Genomic DNA, 24,344 nt, shown 5'->3' with positions numbered 1-24,344 from the left:
CTAAATAAAACAAAATGAAATATTCAAAATATCAATATGTAACCATAACTTATAAACTACTGTTTAGAAACTGTTTATTAAAATTTAAAAAATCGTTAGCTTTTTACGAAGTATACATGTTTGTGTGTAATATAAAACGATCACATTACATTACATATTAATAAACTCTTAAACATTTTACATATCGACACCTAATCGTCAAGAGTTGAAGTGCCTCACTACAGCGCAAGTACATTAGCTAGGAGCCATCTCGTAACAAACTTATAAATGGTACTAGAGTAGGCTCGCCCCGGCAGTTCGTGCCGGAAGCGTTATGCCTAGTCTAGCACATCTTGATAACAATAAAGGCAGTCTAGGCTTAACACATAGCACTAGGAATTTAAAGCTTAGTTTTAGAGATTTATGTACTTAGTTTGTATGGTTGATTTGTGTTTAGTTAGGCTTTTGGTATGTTAATGTCAATGTGAATTACAAGGTGAAGTGAGCAAATCGTAGTGTCAGTATAAGACCATGCGTATTGGATATCCGACGCAAATATTGATTACTAGAACATCAAATCTTACTGGTTTCGAAGCTGATTATGATAGGACTATATTTTATAGGATATACTATAGACTCACCTTCCTACACATGGAACGAAATACATAGACGAAAAGCGGGTACCATGGTTACAACGAAGCCTACTTACACACAACATCGCGCATTTATCCCTGAAGGGGTATGCAGAGGCGCAACCAGGGCACCCACTTTTCGCCAAGTGTGTTCCATCTCATGATGTGTCAGGGGCGAGCTTATCGCCAAATCGGACACAAATTTCAGACTCCTACTTCTTCGAGAAATATGGCATGATGTGTGTAATACATTTTCTTGCTTCTCTTAAAACAACTGAACGGAATTCGATGAGATTTTTATGTTTATTTTAATATCCAGTAAAAATTCTGTATAGGTTAATAATACGAATAATCCACACAAAACTGATACAGCTACGTATATGCACCATTATAATGATACCAAAATAATTCTACTGTCTAAACCACATCATATCCCAGTTATGTATAGCACGAAAGTCCATGCGCAACAAGACAGGCTTATGCAGTACAACTTAACCCAGGTCAGATATTATATTTCACAAAACCTCAATTGAATCTTACAAACCACAAGGAATCAAACGCTCAACCCTCAACTGGAGGTTAGGAAACAACCCTTACAAACTTAATTGGCGACGATTTATTGTTGTAGGTGGGGTCGGAACGTCCCGTAATGGACGCGGGGTGTTTTGATCTAATCTTAATTGCAGCGGGCGATATAAACGCGGGAATCGCACCGAGACGCCGCGGGTTAATGTTGTTTCGTGCCAGATTTTACTCGCATCGACGTTTTTGGAACGGGTTGAGTTGGTGATTTTGGTGTTTGTGTTTGCGATACAGTGATTTTACGTAATATTTTCTGCCGAGGTGGCGTAGTTGTAATTATACATGGTACGAGTACAACTGCACTGAGGTCTTAAATTAACTCAGGCGCAGCTCGGAGTCAGGAAGTTGTCGATGTGTTACCCCCGTGCCTCGGAAAGCAGCTAAAGCCGTTGGTGCTGCGCCTGATCTCTCTCCGGTCATGTAGAATGGTCTCACGAGACTATGAGAATGAAGAAACAGAGAGTGTACCTATATATTGCGCACACACGTATACACAATAATATCTCCTGCGTAGCTGATCTCCATTGAGATTGGCCACCGTGGCTGAAATTCGGTTAGGAAGGAATCAATCAGTAACATGGACTTTTTATATTTTTAATAAGGAACACTTAAATTCAAGAAAATTTATTTCAAAGAGATTGGCATCGCGCATAGTAAGCCATTATTGTATACGTCTGTAAGGGACATCACATGCGCTTTCAACTGTTCTACTATTAATGTTAGCAATTAGTTTATAGAAATAATTTAATAATATTAAAAAAACCGATAGCTTAGTTGGGTGTGGAACGGTCTGCCTAGATAAATGTCCGTAGGTTTAAATACCAAGTGCATACACCTCTAAATTTTCTAAAATTATATGTGTATTCTTTGTGAATTATCGCTTGCTTTAACAGCAAAGGAAAATCTCATGAGGAAACCTGCATACCTGAAAAGTTCTCCATAGGAATTTTGAGGGTCAAAGTCTACCAATCCACACTAGTCCAGCGTGGTGGACTAATGCCTAATCTCTCTCAGTAGTAGAGGAGGCCCGTGCCCAGCAGTGGGACAGTATAAAACAGGACTGATATTATTTATATTTATGTTTATTATAAACAAGTAACAGATCATTGTGGCTATTTACAGTATGTCAAGTGCATCAGTTGACAGACTCTACGCGGGGCCTTACTACTTACCACCAGCGTTAGCATACATTCAATCGCGGTGGCAAATAAAAAAATCGTGTGTACAAAATAACCTTGAAAACTTTTAGCATAACATCTACAAGGGCGTCATCTGTCCTCTGGAATATGATAGGCTATGAAATTAGCATTGCAAATGCGTCCCGTGGCCTTTAATATAAAAAGCGGAACATAAATTAATACAATAATGGCGAGCGACAGATGCTTGCTAAATTTCTCGTGACGGATTCGACCTATGATCTATTTTACTCATGGCCTGGACATTTGATTAATTAAATCACACATTTAATAAATGTATACATTTGACATTTGATTAACACCATTAAATTCCTCAATTATGAGGAATTTAATGGTGTTAAGGAATGTAGTAGGCCACTGTGGCGGCTTTTAACGCCTTGTGTTCGGTGGTCGCTATCCGGGCAAATATAAAATATATCCTACCACTAGCTGAAGATGTATTAGTTACATACTTTTAAATTAAATGATATCAATATTAACACGTCAAAACATCTCATCCCACAAGTGACAGTTAAAATATTAATGTCCTTTAAAAATAATAATATTATATCCATATTGTATATACACCACGATTTTATAGTCGTTTTGGAAACGAAAATTATAAATTCTGCGTCAATAATAAAGTTTTAAAAAAATACCAATGTAATAAAATAAAAATATTTTTTATAAACATTAAAATTTTAATTTGTTTGTCTTTGTCGAAGCAGTGGATGATTCCCGGTTGAAATTATGAAGATGATGATTAAAATTAATGTTGTACGAATAACAAATGACAACTTGTGGTAATGCAACTAAATCTCATGTACTACTAAGATCGGTGCCATTCATAACTATAAATTAATTGTCGCGACTTTACTGTCATTATCAAACTCGAACGAATGAAAAATATTATCCAATCACTATTTTTTTTAATTATCAACAGTACAATTAATCACGGTATAGTATCAATACCTTTATTTGCCACCTATAATCAGATCTGCCGTTGATTAAAAGCGCTGTAAAATTACACGCCAGGGCTCTTAATATTAAATAACAGTGTAATTTAATAAAATGTAACATTTTGGAACCCAGGCTTTACTGCTGAAATTAATAAAGTGTATTAAAAGATTATTGTGCATACTTGTTTTTGTGTCAAGCAGTAGCTATTTATGCTTCAACACTTGATATTCCAGAATGCTAGTGGGTAGTGTGATGGACAGCTGAGGCGACAGATAGATTTGACCCTCAGAGCACAAGACTGTTTAAAAATAGAAATGTAATGATTATTTATTAATAATTATTGTCGCTTGCTTGACCACCGAAAAACAACATAATGAACTTTTACATAAAGTACTGTCATACAATGATGTTTATTTATTTATTTGTAATAAGGTACACCAACAGCACTACATATTACATCAAACAATATTAAAAAAGCAATAAGGTACAGCATCTGATATGTGTGCTACTAATAGATGAAAACAGCATTTACCCCTAACAACATATTGAATTAAAATCTAAAACATAGGAGGTAGAAAAGAAAATTATAAAGTACTAAAAATATTAAATCAATGAGTAACGATTATATACTAAATAATTTGTCTATAAACACTTATTGTAAACAATGTCATACAATGGTGTTCTATTGAGTAAGTTTTTTTTCGAATTCATTGTCTCATCTATTGTATAAAAATAATTCGGTGCAAGAATTAAATATCTCATTTTTATTTATCATGCTATACACGCTAAATAACAATCATAATAAAGGAAAATAAAAATTCTTCCAATTATTTTATATCTTGAAAAACTGCAGTAATGAAAGCAATTGCAATTAACAACTAAAATTGATCATTGGAGTTCAATCAAGCAAATTGAGAATAAAAGAAATGTTTTTCATAAAGTGTACAGACTTACAATGGCTCGTACAGCCCAATCGACTCGCTTCATTGATATTAATGGTTGTACTAAAACAAAGGAAACTTGAGCAATTACGAAGTGAAAACATTTGCAGAACGAAGTTTGTACATTTTAAAATTCTTATTTCGAATCATAGCGTGATCATATTTTCTGGAAGCGTCACTCTCATATAAATGTGAATTTTTTAACAATTTGGATTTGCAAAGAATTATTTTGATGATATTTAAAATTTTGCTATACAGTCGACAAATTCCTGAAACATTTAATACATACTGCGGAATTGAGAATATACATAAGTGTCAAGTAGGTATGCCAATAGTATAAAAAATTCGCCATTTAAAAAAAAATTGAAATCCACAATTTTTATCGAATCATCAAGGTAAGGTGTTTTTTGTTCACACTTTGATTTATATTTTCCCAATATATTCATCCTCCCTTTTCATGAACATACCAGCTCTTCATTTATTTCCTTTTGCTACAAAAACTACTTTCTTGGAAATAGCTCCTCAATATTGTTCACTCTAATATTTGCTATCCATATTATTTTCAAAGCGAGCGTTCCCAACAAGGCTTTATATTGTTACTAAATTGAATCACTAGATTTTTTATTACTACGTTTTATATATTCAAGACTAAATTAGGTCTATATCTACATATATACATTGAAAATGTCTGTTATATTTCATATCAATTTTATCCATCGCCACATATATTATAGGATCTTTAAAGTCTTTTTCGTCTTAAGAATCACCGAGATTTTTATCTCCTCACAATGACTTGTCCAAAAGGACAAGGACGGGGAAAACCCCGTTTGTCCAACTATTACTTTCTTTTTCCCAATCGCTAGTCCTTTTTAAGTCTCCACGCCTCCTTCCAGCAACACGTTGACTACACCTTCATATATTTCTGATCTGGTTTGAGTTGTGACTACTTTCATGTAGTTCACAGCACGTCTGCCATCCAATTTCCTAAGTTGTAAGTTCTTAATTGCTGCATAAATATGTTTTCGAACAATCTACCGGTATACATGTCTACTTATTCATTTAATGAGTGAAGAAACTATTAAGAAGTACAATACTATCAAGATATACATTATTGATCTTATATTTTTGTTCGACCGTATTGCATTACCGGTGCAAAGTTACAAAACTTTCACGACAAGAAATGCAATGCGGCAATGATTCGGTTGTAATTGGTTGCTCTCTTCACTACTGCTTGATATGAATTCCAAAAAATAGAACTAGGGAACAAAGCCGCGTGCTAATCTAGTAACAATGGCTGACCTGAATAAAGACGTTTTATTATCCTTAGAGAAGTGTCCTCGATAAAATGTCCTGCACGTTAACCTGGTTTACTATAACTTAACCTTTTATTACTACATACAAGCAGCCATTCAAATGTCAAACACATTAAAAGGATGTTTGTCGTATAGAGATTTGTGTTTTAGATAACTTGTTTAAGGTCAAACCGTAACCATGATACTTTTGAAATAATTTTTTGGGCAATGAAGATCAATTAACATGGTCCATTTGTATATTCGCTTATATGTACTGCAATAATCATATATGTTCTAGGACTTTCTAAAATTATTTGGCTTGGTTGTTACATCGTCTTTACCTTCTGAAGAATCCAATTCAAATAATCAAATCCACAGGTATACTCGACATACAAATCAATAAAGTCTCGATCCACTGCATACACGCTGCAGAGAAGTGGTCGATACTTAGATAAACTAATTAATTAAAGCGCTGGATTCGCGCTAATACCATTTAGTTGGTCGAGGCGTGATGTGATTGTTCAGTAACGATATTAAGTCATTGAATGCGATGCTCACTCGAATTATTGGCAGAATACGTGACGTATACAGGTGCACCTATGTATATTAACTTATTATTACATTAGTTAATTTTGAATACAGTATTTGAAATCTGTAACAAATTCCTAATCAGATGTAGAAATTGATTCACCAAATTAATTTAAAAGGGAATTTTGATTAGGTAGTATACTACTAAAAAGATACCTATAATTGTAATGTATTCTTGGTTCCCGATGCAACCAGCACTTACGTTCCATTATGAAATTAGCTCACGATCATACATATAGCTTTTAGGAAATTAGCTCACGATCATACATATAGCTATAGAAGCCAAAACGCTAATCAGCACAATAGCTGCAATCAACCTGCATCTATAGCCAAGATTCGTTCCACAATCGTTAACGCTAAAAGCAAATCTATGACATTGACATATCCTATCGATAAGTCTATCACTATGTCATTTTTATACATAACGTTGTAGAAAGGCATCTTAGCTGCAGCCCTTGGCATAGTCACTACTTGCGCTGTCTAACCATAAAAGACCGGTCAACTCGTCTGTCTACGTTGGCAGAAAAAAAATCATTGCCTCTTTCTGAGATTTCTCATAGCCACCTTTCTGACGCCAAGCAAGATAACATCCACACAACACGACGTATGCGAAAAAATATTTGCAAACCTGAACCAACAGAGGTTAACGAGGGCGCGAACTGCGCTGTTTGTATGTAAATCCTTATTTACAGGGAAAAACTCTTGCCAGCCCCGATTGCGAAGGAGTTGTGTCAACATATGTGCTGAAGTTTGTCATTGGTTTTAATTTGTATGTGACTTGGTTTTGGGATTTCGTACTCAAACGTTGGCAATGTTTTATTCTTCTTGTTTGAAGAACTTTTAAACTAGCTCGTCTTCAAAGGTTAAACTCTGATAGGCTGTTTGAACACATTTTTTTTATTAGGATATTTTAGCAAATATTGACGAAAGTCTTAGAGTACCTACAGAATTCTCGGTGAGCAAATATGACTCGCGCTTAGCTGTTCCTTTTAGTTAATTAATGTTAACCATATTGCATGAAATGTTGCTTTGACCCTTATACAAGAAGTTTAGTCTTATTTTCCTGGGTACACAGAACAAAATGTCCTTGAAATCGAACACAAATATTGTACCTACACTGCTGGATGATAGAAATTGATTATAATAAAGTGTCCTCATTATGATAGTAGGAAGAGGAGTAGATAGAATGTCGACTCCCAAAAGATGTTTGCCTCTCGCTTGTCAACACAATTATGCCGGCTTGTTCAAGAACGAATATACACAGGCTGATCACAGAACCCAATACACTACCATGGGTTAATACGGCACGTTTTACGCCTTGTTTATGGCAGTTACTATCAAGGCGGGTACAGATATCTTATCGCTAGGAAATAGCAAAAGAATAGGCGGTGTTATCCAAACGAATTCTCTCATAAATATTTGTAAACAATCTAATCACGGCAATAAAACAAATTCCAAATACAAAATGGGTTTGGAATCAAACAATGCTTACATTAAGGCTGGCCGCAAACAGGCGCGCTAACTATTCCAATTTAGATAACTTTCCAATCCGCCCCCCGAATTAACGACTTGGCAAAAACTGATCGAGTTTGGGGCCGCTTCGATGGTATATGGAGTCGGTACTATAAATAGTTTCCGGCATCTCTGCTGGTTTTCAAAGTTATCCATACTAATGTATTGCTAGTACTTGTGTATTTTGTTTTAACGCGCTTATCTTTTGGAACTTTTGCTTTGATTCTGAGCATAAAGTACTAGACTACTTTTATTAAATACGTTTATAAAAATTATGTGAGCTTTGAAATGTAGTGAAAAGGATAGCTGTCAAATAAAATGTAGTGAAAGGGATAGCTGTCAAACAAAAAAAAACCATAATAGCAAACTGTGACGTAATCAAATGTCAGTGGCCGTACTGCTGCATGCGTGAGATTGCCCGCTAACTCCACTACGCCCCCACTTCTGCTCATAATATTTGAAATATGTATAACCGCTTTGTATTCCAATTAATTACGATGCTGATTTCACAGAAGAATTCCTTTTTCGTATTTTTCTCTGCTACTTATCTAGAACGTACTATTCTTGTTGTAATAGTGAGTCACGTAATTTCTAAGTGACATTAAAATATAAAGTGGGCGGAGATGTAAGCAAAAGCTAGTGGTTCAAGAACGTTCGTTTGTGGGGAGCCTACTTTTTCGTGTGTTTTATGAATAACCATAATATGGCGAAAGGTCCATAATCCGATTCATGCTGGCTTTTGTTTATGATGAATTTCTGTGGAATCTAATTATCATCAGAACGATTTGCAGACCGAATTTATGCATATTATATATACCTATATCATGTCGAGTTTCCTTTTCGAAAATTTCACCTTTCGCCACTGCATAATATGTTGGTATCATACTCTGTCGACCCATATATATATATATATATATATATATATATATATATATATATATATATATATATATATATATATATATATATATATATATATATATATATATATATATATATACATTCCAATAAGGTTGTTGACGACTTTAAACAAAAATATATTACAGTCAAAATCAATCGAAAAGAAGTTTTTAAAATCCACTTAATAATAAATAAACTATAAAGCTATGAAATTTGGTGGAAAGGGAAGCTGTTAAATTACAAAATAGTCAAATGTGACCTCACCCATTTCCTTTGGCCATAACGCTGCGTAAGTGAGAAAAGGACAGCGCGATAACCCCACCACGACCTCACTCTTGATCTCAACATTATTTCAAATATGAATAACTGCATTATTTTTCCACCAATGATGATGCTGATTTCACAGAAGAATTTTATTTTCAAGTTTATTTTCTGTTACATATAAAATAATTAAATGGATTAAACATAGGAAACTACTCTATAAAGTCATGGAGGCGACAAATATAATAATAATTTCCAAAGAACGAATTCGGTAACTATTACTATAAAAGAATGTCTTCGATAAGTTACCACGTGAGCTAAGTCGACTTTGACTAAACGGGACTTAAGCGACTATTGAAATATTATATCATCTGTCTTAATTCTATAAAGCCGGAACACCAAAGTGCTCCACAAAGGAAAAAGCAATTTATAAACGGAATGAGAATATATGACGTTCTAGGGACGAGCACACATTTGAGCATTTTTTATACTTGAATGACGAGACGATTCAGACGCGCCATGATGCTGTATAATATGTATATACAACCGTAAACAACGCAGAAGTTTTAATTAAAATATATAGCAGCATTAATAAGCATATTCCAGCAGTTGCAGAAAAATAAATATTGTAATTATATTAATAAGGCATTATTTTTCTTCTGTTCCAATTCTAATTCAGTATTGGGTGCAACACCTTTTAAGGCATGTTAATGATGATTCGCTTTTCCATCTGGTGCGTTAGCGTTTTCCGTCGGTATAAACACAGTCCCGGGCAAATGCTTTTACCAAATCTCGCCTAAAGTGTTTTCCAACTTGAGAAACGAACCCACAACTTCTCTGAATGCATACCTTGACAATATTTAAGGTATATTGTACCTTGACTAAGAAAGACCTAATGATTAATAAACAACTTAATGTAAATATTAATAATGCATAGTTTTGAACATAATTAAGATCTAAATTAGAAGCAATATTCTGTTTAGAAGATATTGAAGAGACGCTGATGGGAAGGTAAACCGAAGGGAGAAGAAATGACGAACATAAAATGTTTTGTTAATTAAAAATCGCGCGCAACACGGACCTTTATTAACAAAACGTGTTTGAGATTAAACGATTTTAATGGTTTATGTCATCATTATTTTTAAAGAACTAATAATTATGCATAAAATCTATGCTTTGAATGTTCTACTGCTTTTCAAAGGTATACCCTAACGCTTTAATTAAGCGCTTCAAATTATTAAATTTGTTGATTTGATGCAATATGGTGTCGCTAAGGTCTGCTGTGTTAACCCCTATTTATTTCTTGCGTCTCAATTTTTTGCGTAAATAGATCTAGACTTAGTTCAGTTGTATTTTTTAAATAAACCCAAAATGAAATTATTTCCGAGAAAATTCCTAGTACCGCATACCTTATATAAAGTTAAACCCCCATAACTACTAGTAAACGAACCCCACATCTTCCTATAAAAATGTTTATTCCCATATAATGGGATACAGCGACCCACTAAGCCTAGCTATCCTTTATTTGCTGAACAAATCCACGGCGCCAACAAATTTCTTTTTTAAGCGCCCGCGGCCCCTCACCGGGAAATTATAACTAGTGATGCGAAACGATTACCCGACTGCGAGGAAAGTCGGTTAAGTCATCGAGTTTATTTATGCGTGTAATTATTTTAAAACATGAGAAGTAATGAAGAATTGAAATTTACCAAGAAAGTTAACTAGTAGAGGATACGTAGTATACACAGACTTAATGCCAAACTTTTTTGCACTTCATACATAGCATGCTATATTGTATGAAGTGCAAAAATAATATAAAATATAAATATATAAAATAAATGAAATAATAAGAAATTTACATTTTTGTGGCTTCTGTAAACAAGGTTTTATTAAATTCTTTCTGTTGAAATAAATAACATAATAGAAGTGGCCCTATTTCGTAAAAGACACGGCAGGCGCGTCAATATCGTAACGTCTGCGTGAAATTCAAATTGTCCTAGGTTAATATATCTTGTTGCGCAAGCAAGTTCATTTCAATATACTTGACATGAATTAAAATAGTCCGCAATTGAAAAAATGCACTCAAATCTCACGAGCTACCAATCAACTCTAACACTAATTTCACTTTAATATTCGAATGACTCATATTCGAGTTATGCGATCGAGTAGAAAAGTTGTGAAGTCACCTCACTAATTATAACCCGACTCACAATGGTGTGTATTTTTGTGGCTCACAATGCGCGGGTAATCTGCGAGCGGACCCGCAAGTGCTATTGTCTGTGGACGCGTCCGCCCCGTCTTCTCTGCCCGAACACCGCGCCCTTCGCGCTTCCCCGCACGCCGCGCCGAGCGTTGCATTTTGGAGGGAAAAGTGTTAATTGAGTGCGTGGTGTGACAAAGTAACAATGTGTCAATTACGCAGTTAGATAGCTTAAGGCGATTGAGTATTGTTTTAGCGTAGGCCGCTATACAAGTCAACTTTATCTTCGCCTTCAAAAAACTCTCACAATGCCAATAATGATTACAGTTTGGGAATCAGAAAATCACTCACACAATACGAGTCCAAGTATTGGCGTAATCATATTAGATTTCTGATTTATGTGTTCGATATTATCTATAAATTTGTAACTACGTATCTATTTATTATAGACAATGTTTGTATAATTGTGTTATGTATATGTATGGTATGTATTATATTAAGAATTTAATAGATATTACCTAATATATGTATATTATTGTAGTTATTTCCGTATTATTTACTATACTAACTGTATGGACACCATGTTTAAAATCGATGCGTGCACCTACTATGTTTTTTCTACCCCACCCTAAGTTGCCTGGTAGAGAATGCCTTCAGCATTAAGTCCGCCTTCACGAAACTATGTAAGTATAAATGAAAATAAATAAATAAATTGACACACGTTAAATCGGCAGTGCTCGAAAAGTGAAACCCAACTTGCGATTTCGTTATATTAGAGGGTAGGTGAGCCCTAAAGCCTAGTTTGGCTTACGCTAGTATTTAAGTCGAGTAGCGAGTAATTTAGTTACTAAACGTAAACCCGTATATCCATTAATAATGTCAGCCCTGTATTATATACTTGCCCACTGCTGAACACGGGCCTCCTCTACTACTGAGAGGGATTAGGCCTTAGTCCACCACGCTGGCCTAGTGCGGATTGGTAGACTTCACACACCTTCGAAATTCCTCTAGAGGAACTTCTCAGATGTGCAGGTTTCCTCACGATGTTTTCCTTCACCGTTAAAGCGAACGATAAATTCATAAAGAATACACACATGATTTTTTAGAAAAATCAGAGGTGTGTGCCCTTGGGATTTGAACCTGCGGACATTCGTCTCGGCAGACCGTTCCATACCCAACTAGGCTATCGTCGCATTAGCTTATATCCATTAACTTAACATAAAATTTTCAGTGTTTAGACGAGTTATTACTAAACTCATCACTCGAGAAAAACGTGTAGTCAAAACTAGGCCCAAGACGATGTATTTGATTAACCGCCTAAAAGTCAAATACAGGCGCACATCTAGTAAAACAAATTAATTTATATATTACACTGTCTTCGCATAACATCCATTTAAAACCGAAGTTGGCACAGGTCGAGCCGCTGAACCCTCGCAGGCTCGGTTAATTACAATTTATAAACACTTCGGGCGGTTTTGATAATTCGCTTTTGTAGACTTTAGTTGCTTTAGGTTCGTCGTTGGAAATTATATTCCGGATAACCACATATACGCAACATTAGCTTTAAATAAATTGTATGAGTATTTTATTGGTAGATGTAGCGCATACAATACAGCAATGGTGGTAAGATATATTTTATATCCGGCCGGATAGCGACTACCGTACACAATGTGTTAAGACGCGCCATAGTGTCACATGAAAACAAACTTCATACAATATAAGAGTAATTTAATTACCTTTTTTATAATTTATACAGGATCCTTTGGGTATTATTAAATGAAACCACTTATCTACTTCATATCTAGTTATCTTCTTCAAAATAACACGTTACATTAAGTTACAAGAAGCCGATTCGTAAAATTAAAAAGTAAAAGTTTCGATCAAAACATATATAAATAAAAAGGAATTTATTAATACGCCCTAAGGCCGCTACTACTGCTCTAAGAGAATAAGTCGCAGCGGCAACATCACATTTACAGGCAGAAATACACTTACGCACACACCATATTTGCACTAAACTAGAAAATGATAAAAAAAAAAAACAAAAAACTGAAGCCCGGATTTTCGGTGAAACTATTTTATGAAACGCTCTTTTAACTGTATTAAACATTATATTCGCAATAAATACAGAATACTTTTGCAACCAAAAGGAATAAAAGAATAGTCGCATTGTGACATAGCCTCTCTGCTGCCAGTCTGCCTGCGCACCCGAATATTTCCGGAAACGCCCGATGTCATCGGCTAGGGCAGCGGCACGTAACAATTTGTTATTTGATATTTTATAATGGTTTTTAGTACACTGTTAGCCGACGTAATGACGAGTAATCAAAAACGACCCTGTGTAAAGTTGGTAATCTCTCGAACCATTGAACCGTTTTTACAAATTATTTAATTAACAGAAAGCTAGCATCACCAGGGGCCTTATCCCGCACGTTATTTTGACAGTGCGTAACAAGCACGTAACACAACGCATCATGTTTAGGACTATAGAAATTTGGCTTACAGAATACCATTCCACGCACATTTCTCGAAGATAACATGACACGGCCGCGTTACGCGTTTACACTATCATACAGAATAAGGGCCCAGATAAGGGCCTAACATTTCATTTACTACTCTTTATTATTGCTTTGAATGACGAGATGAGCTTGTCGTTCGCCTGATGGTAAGCGATACGACCGAGCATAAACAGTAGAAAAAACCATCCAACACCTTGACAAAGTAATGTTTGGTATTCCACTGCGCTCGCCATCCTGAGACATGAGATGTTAAGTCTTACAATGACGAGTAGTTACACTGGCTACAATGTCCTTCAAACCGGAACACAACAGTGATTGCACACTGCTGCTTGGCGGCAGAAATAAACATTGTAGTAGTACCTACCCAGGCGGACTCCTACATGTGAGAGACCTACGACCACTTGTTTACGAAAAGACATTGATGGTAATAAATAATAGTCAATTTGGACTAGGCAATGTTAAACTATGTGAGGTTCAATAATCTAACATTTGGTTTTTAGCTTTTAACAAAGAGCTTTTGTTATCAAGCTTAAGCTGTTTAAGTCTTTACCAATAAACGAACTCTCCACTGGAATCAGAAGTAATTTAATACAAAAGTTTATATCAGTAATACTTTAATTCTATCCCCTTCGGATTAAGAGTTAAAACTACAGCTCCGTAATTGATACAAAGTACCATTGAGAATAAGAGACAATTATCTAAAATTGAAAATAGTTTAATTACAAATACAATTTTTAATATTCCGTTTGATAAAAAGTTTTCTGCAGTACATTCAGTTTGTGTTGAGTATCGCTGTATTACTAAACACGGCGTAAAGTGAAAAGAGTCATTTTTCATAATTACACAAAGTACCGAATGATCAATAAAACTCTTATTAAAAATTAAATAGAACTTCTTCTTTCCTTTTTATGCGTGCACCGCAAAGTGGCTGCCACTGCACCTGGTTTAAGTGGAGTGGGGTCTTATAGAAAGTCGACTGACGAGAGATGATTACCCGACAGTCGACACCATTACGCCGGCTTGTTGGAACCGGATAAACACAGAATAAGCCCGGAACTCGACACTTAAGTGACACTATGGCGCGTCTTAACGCCTTTGTACGGTAGTCGCTATCCGAGCGGATATAAAAATATCTTACCAGCATTGCTGTATTGTATGCGCTACATCTACCAATAAAATACTCATCAATCTTTGGTATTTACTGAGAAAATAAGTATTTTATTGTTATTTACCTAAAAGCAATAAATATATTTTTTATATCCAAACTGACCGACTTAATTCGAACAATTGCTATGAAACCGGAGAATAAAATGCAACACACGCTCAATAACGTTTTATTTTAAACTCCGCAAACATTTTTGCATTTAAATTGTTTATGTCGATACTAAATTAAAACTATAAGGGTTGGCGCACACCCAGGAGAAAGCTACAAGCTTTTATATGACTAAAATATATTTTCATTCTTTTATGTTTAAGCATAGTTATTTTTTCGTAACTATAATTATTTCGCCCTAATCCCACACAGTAGTCTATGAGGATGAGTAATACCTACAGACGCTGTATAAGCTATGTGATCCAATGTTTATAAGACAAATTGCTTGACCTAAATAGTCTCTGAGGTGTCTTATTGAATGGCGTTATATAAGTGTTGGTCGGCTTGGGAATCGAATGCATGTCAAACCTCTCTACATTTTTTTTACGCTGTTTAAACACAGTACTTCGCCGTTCCACGATAAAAAATCTTTAAACTAATAATTATTAACAATGATACAAACAATCAATGTAGAATATTAAATCTTCTTTTTAGTAAGTGTTTGAAATATAACTGAACAAAAATGCCGTCGTGTACCAACTGTACCAAAAAACCTTTTTATTTACTTTCCTCGCCTTCGAATTGGATATAATTATACAAAAGTACAGCCAATAATTAGTATATAGAAAAACGGGCCGACCCTTCCCCCCTAACCCCTCAGAAACCCGCCCCAACCCGACCGGCAAGTTTGAATTATAAAAGTTGTTCATTTTAATTAAGTCTACATCAATTTTAGCGCGAGATTCGTTCACTCTTCAAAAGTGCCAAAAATTTTCCTTTCCGCTAGAGAAAGTTTCATTTTGAACAGACTTGAGTTGGTGACTAGTTCTGAAAAGTTGAAAATGAATTTCTATTTTTTAATCGACTTCAAGGATGGAATTTTGGTTCATAGTGGTATTCAAGTTGGTTGATTTATTTGATATCTTTTGAGTCTGACTTTATTAATTTCCAGAAGTCTCAAAGAGATAAGTTGTACGTCTGTCGTATCTTATGGGATAGCCTAAGTATATAAAGTTCTAGGGTGGGGGGATGTTAGCAAGAGCTCTTATTCCTTCACCGAGACAGTGTTTTTAATGACGCATTGGTGGAGTTCTGGCGCGTTCATTTTGAGGTCCTGGAGTTTCACCAAGGAGCAGATGGAGACTAACATGGGGTTTTTAGCCAGTAAAAATCCGGCACACTCTGCTTACCACTAGTAGATGGGGATCCAAGAGGATATTCCTTATGAAAAAAAAAAGTGTTTAAATTTCTGATACTGTTCATTTTATTTGAATAATATGCAAACATATTCTGTTCTAGTTTGAAGAACATCATAGGTAGTGGAATACGAAACATTAAGGGACTTAACATCTTATAAATATCTTAGAGTGAAAAGTCAGTACAAGGCCATAGTAAACATGATTCAGAATTATAATTTTGCATCATGTTTTTTCGCATACATTTCGATTGCCGCCCTCTCTCACGTGGAAAATGAACCGTGGACCTCACGATTCAGCACAAGTGCTTTGCCTTAACAGCAATCAGTGATTGTACCCAAAAAAAAACTGTAAACTGTTAATAGTGTTACAAATTATCTAATTACAAAAACTACATTTTACGCAAAAATCTGAAGTGGTATAAAAATCGCTCGTTAATTTAGGCGACGCCTGTCCTTTAGCAGTTAATTAATGTGTCACGTGTGAATAATTGATTATTTTTAACTACAATTACCGCATTGACGTTTTGTTAATTAATTCTGGAAAGTTTTTTAGATCGGTATATTTTCGTAAATTGTTTCAGATAAAGTTTTGTATTTTGTTTAGTTATTTTACTGCTATTGAAAGAAGTTGCTAAATATATTTACCCGACTTGACAAGTCATCAAAACGTTCTAAAGAATCTGTCATAATTTTGACGACAGTCGAGAAACTCTACGTCATTCTTTGGTCAGTAAATTCCAATGACTAAAGTCTTGACTTTAGTCATTGGAATCATTCATCATTGGATTCATTCATTTAGACTTGACTTAGTCTAGTATATCGGTATGACAGATGGATAAAAATTAAATTTTGGCGCGGAAAAGCTTTTTCTTCAGGATGGATGAGCTCTAAGGTGGGCCCACTGCTGCTAAACGAAATGTCGGAATATTTATATATTGTGACATTTTCAAAGCGTATGGCCGCAACAGTACCAAGTATTCCTTTTCATCTCATTTCTTTTTCAAGGCTATTATACATAATACTTATATAATATCACTTTTCTATCCCATAGGGGTAGGCAGAGACTATGGATTGAAACTTTGCACGATTCTGGCATACTCTCGCTTGCTCCACCTTCATCAGTCTTTTCATGCATTCCGGTTCAGGGTATTTTTGCCCTGGCCTTTACTAAGAAAGTCAGATATCTGACATGAGAAAGTACGGTGCATTCGCCTTATAAATCCTCTTTGTCAGTCCCCTATCATCCATCCTCTCTAAATGCCCACACCACCTTAGCATGCCCTTCTCAATTTTGGTAACTACATACATCCTCTATCACTCCACACAATATATCCATCACCAAGATACCTCCAAAACAATAATCTATCCCTTTTGCAGTACTTTGCTATTTCAAATCATCAAATAATCTATCCCTTTTGCAGTACTTTGCTATTTTTATAACAGTAGATAACTGCAGTTCAGAAAATTTGGGAAGTAATGAGGTTTAAGCTAAGTGTGATTAAATAAAAGATATAAGTATCTTTTGCTTGTCATAATTATTACATCTAACATCTTTCGTAAAATAGCTCAGTGTTTCAACATTTTAATGTTGTCATTAAATTTTACATCAAAAATTGTTTTACGATGATCATTACGAGTCATTTTATTTTCTTAGAAATATCAAAGTTCGGTTATTATTTCCGTTACGTACATTTGCGAAGACGCGAAGTTATGAAACTTCGTTACGAAGATATTATAGTTAATAGTCTAACGAGTCTAGGGATAAATGAGGAAAATTTTAAAATAGCTCTCATCAACCTTTGTCGAAGTTGACAACGACATAGAGAACTGATAATTTAAAGTTATAAAATTTATTATGATCAGACTATTTTAAGAATGCGTAACATACATTGCAACCAACAGATTGTTCCTATTAAGTTGTAAAGTGAACTCGGACAGTGTAGACCTTGAACTTAGAGAATGTCTCTACTATAGATTTGCAGAAAAGAAACAGATATAGGCCGCACATTTTCTTTGTTTCTTTCCACAGCGTTGTTTTTTGAGGGTTTTCTTTATATTTATAAGAATGACAATGTTTTCCCATGATGTGCGGTAGGAAAATTTAAAGTCACGCATAATAAAATACCAACGGCGACTTGCTATTCCACTCACAACTGGCATAAGGACAACATTTTTTATTCCAACCGCACATTAGAGCTCTACCTGCTCTCGGCGGTCGACAGCAAAAATTATAAAATTCACATTCAAATAACGTTGTAATGTCATCTACAGCAGGAAAGGTCACCCGAGCCAACTTTTTATACAAATAAGAGACGAGCTGTTTCCCTGATAGCAACTACCTCAGAACAATAACTTAAACTATATACCATGACTAGATAAAAAATAATCACACCATAACTTTTAATCTTAGTATTAAGTCTGCTGGAAAACCTAATAAATAAATAAATTGCGAACCATACCTCGGAAGATGAAATTTGTTAAACCTCGATTAGACATTGCAATTTTCTCGCCTCGCATTGAATACTCGTACCCACTCCTTTTTTAAGAAATTGCATTATCTGAACACAATAGGGAGTCGATTATTTTCCGCGTTAACTGGTTAGCCTTATGAAACTTGCCGCAAGAAACTCGTGTCTATTTGAGGCTTCAGTATATATAACATCAAGTACAATGAGATTTGTATCTTCTCGGAATAAAAATTAATGGCACAGTTATTTCATGTAAGAAACAACTAGTTTTACATTTTAATAACGTGACCGGGGCAACGAGTGTAAATAATTTTTAACAAAAATTATAAAATAAAAAATAGCGTGACAAACACCTATTGCATTAGAACAATTAGTTGTAAATAACGAATATGGTTTAAAACCAAAGCGATAAGTTTACGTAACAACAAAGTACAAAGCTACGAATAAGTATAGAACTCGACGTTGTACTTAGCCACCTGACCTTAACCCAAGGCCTTTTAAATATACGTGAAACCATGTTCACGCTCGCACGGCTGATGGAAATGTTAATTCACCTTTCCAGAACAGGCAGATTGTGTTTGATGTCGAGTTTAGCGTGTTGCATAGAAAATATCCTGAGTGTAAGTGGAATTATTGTTTTAAATCATAAATAGAAAAAGTAAACGTAGATCTGCAAAATGGATTCCTTTTCAGATACTGAAGATTGAAGTGCAAATTGTATTGTTGCTCATTCATATTCTATTTTATAATTTGCTAATCAAAGTTCAAATTATCATTTTTTTACTAAGATGTTTTTACTAATGGAAAATATAGACCTTATAGACTAGAACTAATTTGGCATACTCGGCTTTTTTCGACCATACTGTGGTTTGGATCCTTCTAATAGGGTAGTTTCTTCCATCTCTATTCTTCCATTTCTCTCCAAGGTCCTTGAACGTTTGATTCACACGCAACTAAATGACTTCCTTACCAAAAATAATCTCCTTAATCCCCTACAATCGGGTTTTCGACCTGGGCACAGTACGACTACCACTCTCACTCATATTATGGATGGCATCAGATTGGGCATGGAGGAGGGCAAGCTGACTGTCTTAGCACTATTAGACTTCAGCAATGCCTTCAATACCGTCGATTTTGAGGTATTACTTAGCGTTTTGTGTTCTCTTAACATATCTCCAATGGCAATTGACTGGTTTCGTAGTTACCTGTTTGGTCGCCGGCAACGAATCTGTATTGAGGAAAGTTTTTCTTCCTTATGCCCTTTATCTGCTGGCGTACCACAGGGCGGCGTGCTATCTCCTTTACTTTTTGCTGTCTTTATAAATTCCATAACAAATCATCTTCGCGCTTCCTACCACCTCTACGCTGATGATCTCCAAATGTATGCTCAGGCACCCTTAAACAATTTGGCCGATGCAATTACAACAATCAACTTAGACATCCAGCACATCTGCGAATGGAGCAAAGCCTATGGATTGACGGTTAATCCTTCCAAAACCCAGGTCATTGTTGTCGGTAGCCCCAGGATGATATTGAGACTGGATTGGGACCAATTACCATCGGTGTCCTGTAATGGTGTCATCATTCCATACAGTGATACTGTAAAAAATCTCGGCTTGTACTTAGATAAATCTCTCACCTGGGGCCCACAACTTCGAGAAATTAGCAGGAAACTGTTTGCCTCGGCTAGTTCCTTGCGGAGGTTACACAACTTTCTTCCTGTCGCCACGAAGATCTTACTTGTGCAAACACTCCTTCTCCCCTATCCCTTGATTATGCCGATGTCAGCTATCTAGATCTCACCGAGGACCCAACTTTCTAAACTTGAGCGTCTCCAAAATTTCTGCATTAGATTCATATTTGGTTTACGCAAATATGATCATGTGTCCGAGTTTCGTGCTAAGCTCAAGTGGTTACCCATAAGACTTCGTCGGAATGCCCACATTCTTTTTCTTCTGTATAATGTTTTGTTTAGTCCTAACACTCCTTCTTATCTAAAAAATCGATTTTTATTTCTCAATGACTCACATCCCAAGTCCTTGAGATCGTCGGTGAACCTGAGATTAAAAATGCCTGCGCACACCACTACATTCATGGACAAATCGTTCGCCGTTGAAGCTGTTCGATTGTGGAACGCGCTGCCTCTTATGGTGAGACGGGCGAAAACACTGTCATCATTCAAGCAGCTAGTCAAAGATTACTATCTTTCTCACTAAACAGATACATTGATGTGTATGTATGTATTATACATGTGTTTTTATTTTTACTATCATTATTATTTTTCTTTTGTATGTATGTAATATGTAGGTATATATTATATGTGTATTTATGTATGTAATGTTTATAAATTATTTGTTTTTTTTTTTATTTATTAATATAATATAATCCACTGCACTACCCTCTCTTTCTATTTTTCGTTTTTATATCCATCCCATGGTTGTCTGGAAGACATTGCCTAGAGCGATAAGACCGTCTTTTGTACATGTGCCTTTTGTCTCTCTTTTCTTCTTTGCATCGTTTTTTTTTTGTTTGTTTTGTTTTTGTGTGTGTTTGTACAATAAAGAGTAAAATAAATAAATAGTTTCCTTTGTTTGATTTAGTTTATTATTTTATATGTAACTGAAAATAATATGAAAAAGAAATTATTCTGTGAAATCAGCATCAAAATTGGTTGAGGAATAAAGCAGTTATGCATATTTGAAATATTGTTGTGAGCAATAAATATTGTTGTCAGTGAGGGCGGGGTGGGGATAACGCGCTGTCCTTTTCTCACTCACGCAGCGTTATGGCCGGTGGCACTAAGTGACGTCACATTTCAATAGTACTGTAATTTGACAGTTTCCCTTTCTACCAAATTTCAAAGCTTTATAAGTTATTTATTATCGCATGGATTTAAAAAATTCTTTTTCCGATAGATTTTGGATAAAAATCAGTTTTGATAAATGTATTTTTCAAAAGTTGTCAACTACCCTATTATGTCTTTTTATTGTATAAATTTGATGGTGGTAGGATATTTGTATTCGCCCGCAGCGACCACCGTATATAAGGTATAAAACCCGCCATAATGACCGATTTAAGTGTGTCGCATTCCATAATGAGCCTGTGTATCTTCGGTTCCAAACAGGCCCACATAATTATGTTTATTAACGAGGGATAATCATCTTTCCGACGCTTACCATTAGGGGGACGGGGTCACTTTACCGTTCTCGAATAAAAATCTAGCAATTAAGTTACCTCATAGAAAAAAATATGTATCGTGTTAAGACCCACCATTTTTGACTGACGAATCGTATCAAAATCTCAATAAGCAGGACGCACCTAAGAGAACCATCGTCATTAAATTTTATTTAGACACCATTTAGTCCCATCTATATTTACCATCAGTGATTTCACCATGTTAAAAGATCACAAAAGGTCCACAAATTCTTTAAGTATATATTCTATATATTTAAAGAATTTGTGGACTTTCTTATAAGCTCACTATTCATATTGAAGGCTTATAAGACCTACTTATCCCAGCTACCCTTAAGATTGGAAATTTACTTGATAATAGCCGTGAAGTAAAGTAACCCTTTTCACGTGAGGTTAACGCACGCTGCGTCAATTCACACCCTACAATATTTGTTTAACAAATTCCCTTTCGGTTTATGTAAAATAAATTTTGATATTTGGTTTTGTTTTCGTCGAATATGGGTTATGTACAACGTGTTATGTGTTGATGGAATTGTTACGAGATTTTTGTTTATGAATAATATGCTTTTTAACTATAGTTGCAATATGTTTTTGTTAGAAATTTCGAGGTGAATTATTCTTCTATTGTTGGACGCTCGCAAAAACTTCTTCAGCCTTTGATCCACTGCTGAAGAATGGCCGCCCCCAATGATTTCCATACCAATGAATTATCAATCCAGATTCCTGCAAATTTACAAGGTCATCTATGCACGCTAAGTCTAAATGCAATAAAAATAGCAACGATAATGTCGTTCGATTATTCATACCGTATCACCAGGAAAAATTTACAAAGCAACTACAACTGATCTGTGGAGGATTTCTCGAAGCGTTTATTAACTTTAAAAATTATAAAAAAGTAAATTTATTCTAGAAAGACACACAATTTGAACTTAATGAAAGGTAAAGGTGGTAGGATTTCTTATGGTGCATTTGCTTAAAACTAATTACCAGGGACAATCACATAGATGCTAGAAGTCTTCTAGAACACGATAACATTATTTAGGAAATAGTTTATGGAACTACAAACTAATGGCGAAGGGTTAATATAAACCGATTCCTGCCGGCTTCCTTTCATGTAGAATTTGTATAAAATCTAATTATCTTTCATCGATTTGCAGACCGCATTTATGCATATTAGTACCTATATGTACCCTCATTCAAATACACGTATAATACACCCACACTCAGACCCAAATTTATAAAACCTTGCATTGATGTTTCGCACTTTATTTTAATATAATGTGTAACACGGTATGTAAATCGGTCGCCTACTATCCAGGCTGTGCCTAGTGTAGAGACTGAGGTATAGTTTTTGTCTTATGATCTCAATTTAATATTATTAGTATGTTACCACCTAAGAGTTATTTGTCTTAGTTCATAAGGAAAATTGTATTTTTGGTAAATTTGATACATAAATAAATAAATATGTTGTGTCGGGTTCCCGTTCAGAAAATTTCACCTTTCGCCACTGCTACAAACAAATTCTGATTCAAAATCAAATCGAAGCAAAAGCAAACACAACGTAAACAAAATTAATAAGATACGATTTGCAAAGTTGCAATTTAAATGGTAAACAGCAGTTTTGTGCGACCGCGATATAATACCGTCGGGCAGTTGATCGGGATTTGAACCCTGCTACCGCCAGACTAGATCGATACAGATTATAGCTACTGTGATTTTCTGTACGGGCATGGGAAAGTGGTCCTTCTGCACCAGATAATAAGCCGAGTAGGGTGCAGACAGAGTAGATACAAATATCACTACTACTAGTAACTGATCTGGTTGTTTACTTTTGTTAAGGACCAGATTTAGGTTCCCTTTGGGAGAAAACTAAAACAATAAAACAGCGATAAAAGCCGAAAAAAAGCTAATTTTAATGTCTAACAGTCGCGTAGACATAAGAAATCATCAGATTTTCTAAGTTTAGAGAGCCAAAAAATATTTGTCTTAGTAAGAGTTTGAAAACACTTGACTCCTAGCAATGGCGTGCACCTCGAATTGTTAATAATCCGAATCTCTTGATCAGAGTGGAGGCCCTAGGTACATGAAGAGACATTGGATCTCTTTGAGTTTTCTACTGTCTCTTCTCTTCCAAGGAACTGTTTAATAAGGTGCTCGCGTCACCATTTTACGTCCGCATCACTCGCCATCGAAGTGGAATTTAATTATACTACAACACATCCGTCCCTTGTAGCACTGTGCGTTTTCAAAAATATTTTTTACCACGCACTGACACATTCCGCGTCTGTTTATTCTTAAAATAGACTATCTGACCTCTGCAAATTGTTAAAAAGATGGACTTCAATCGATTTCCAAACACCTTAAAAATTCACATAGTTAAGAGTTCAGCAAGATTTAAAATCTACAGCCCCCCAAATCGCTTTAAGCCAGCGTGATGACGAAACACCTAACCTTTAGTTAGTAGATTCGTACTTAGGACCGTATACAATGCTGATATTAATAATACTTATTAAGTTAGTTGTTATAATTGAGCACACATATTGGGGCGCTTCTGTAAATAAATCATTAGTATAATTAAATTGTAATGCCAATACAGCTGCTGTTCAGATTGTAAAAGGCTTAATTAGCAACTG

The sequence above is a fragment of the Manduca sexta genome, chromosome 24, assembly GCF_014839805.1.
Source record: "Manduca sexta isolate Smith_Timp_Sample1 chromosome 24, JHU_Msex_v1.0, whole genome shotgun sequence".
Taxonomy (NCBI): Eukaryota; Metazoa; Arthropoda; class Insecta; order Lepidoptera; family Sphingidae; genus Manduca; species Manduca sexta.
The sequence above is the reverse complement of the archived record's forward strand: the minus strand, read 5'-3'. Positions refer to the sequence as shown.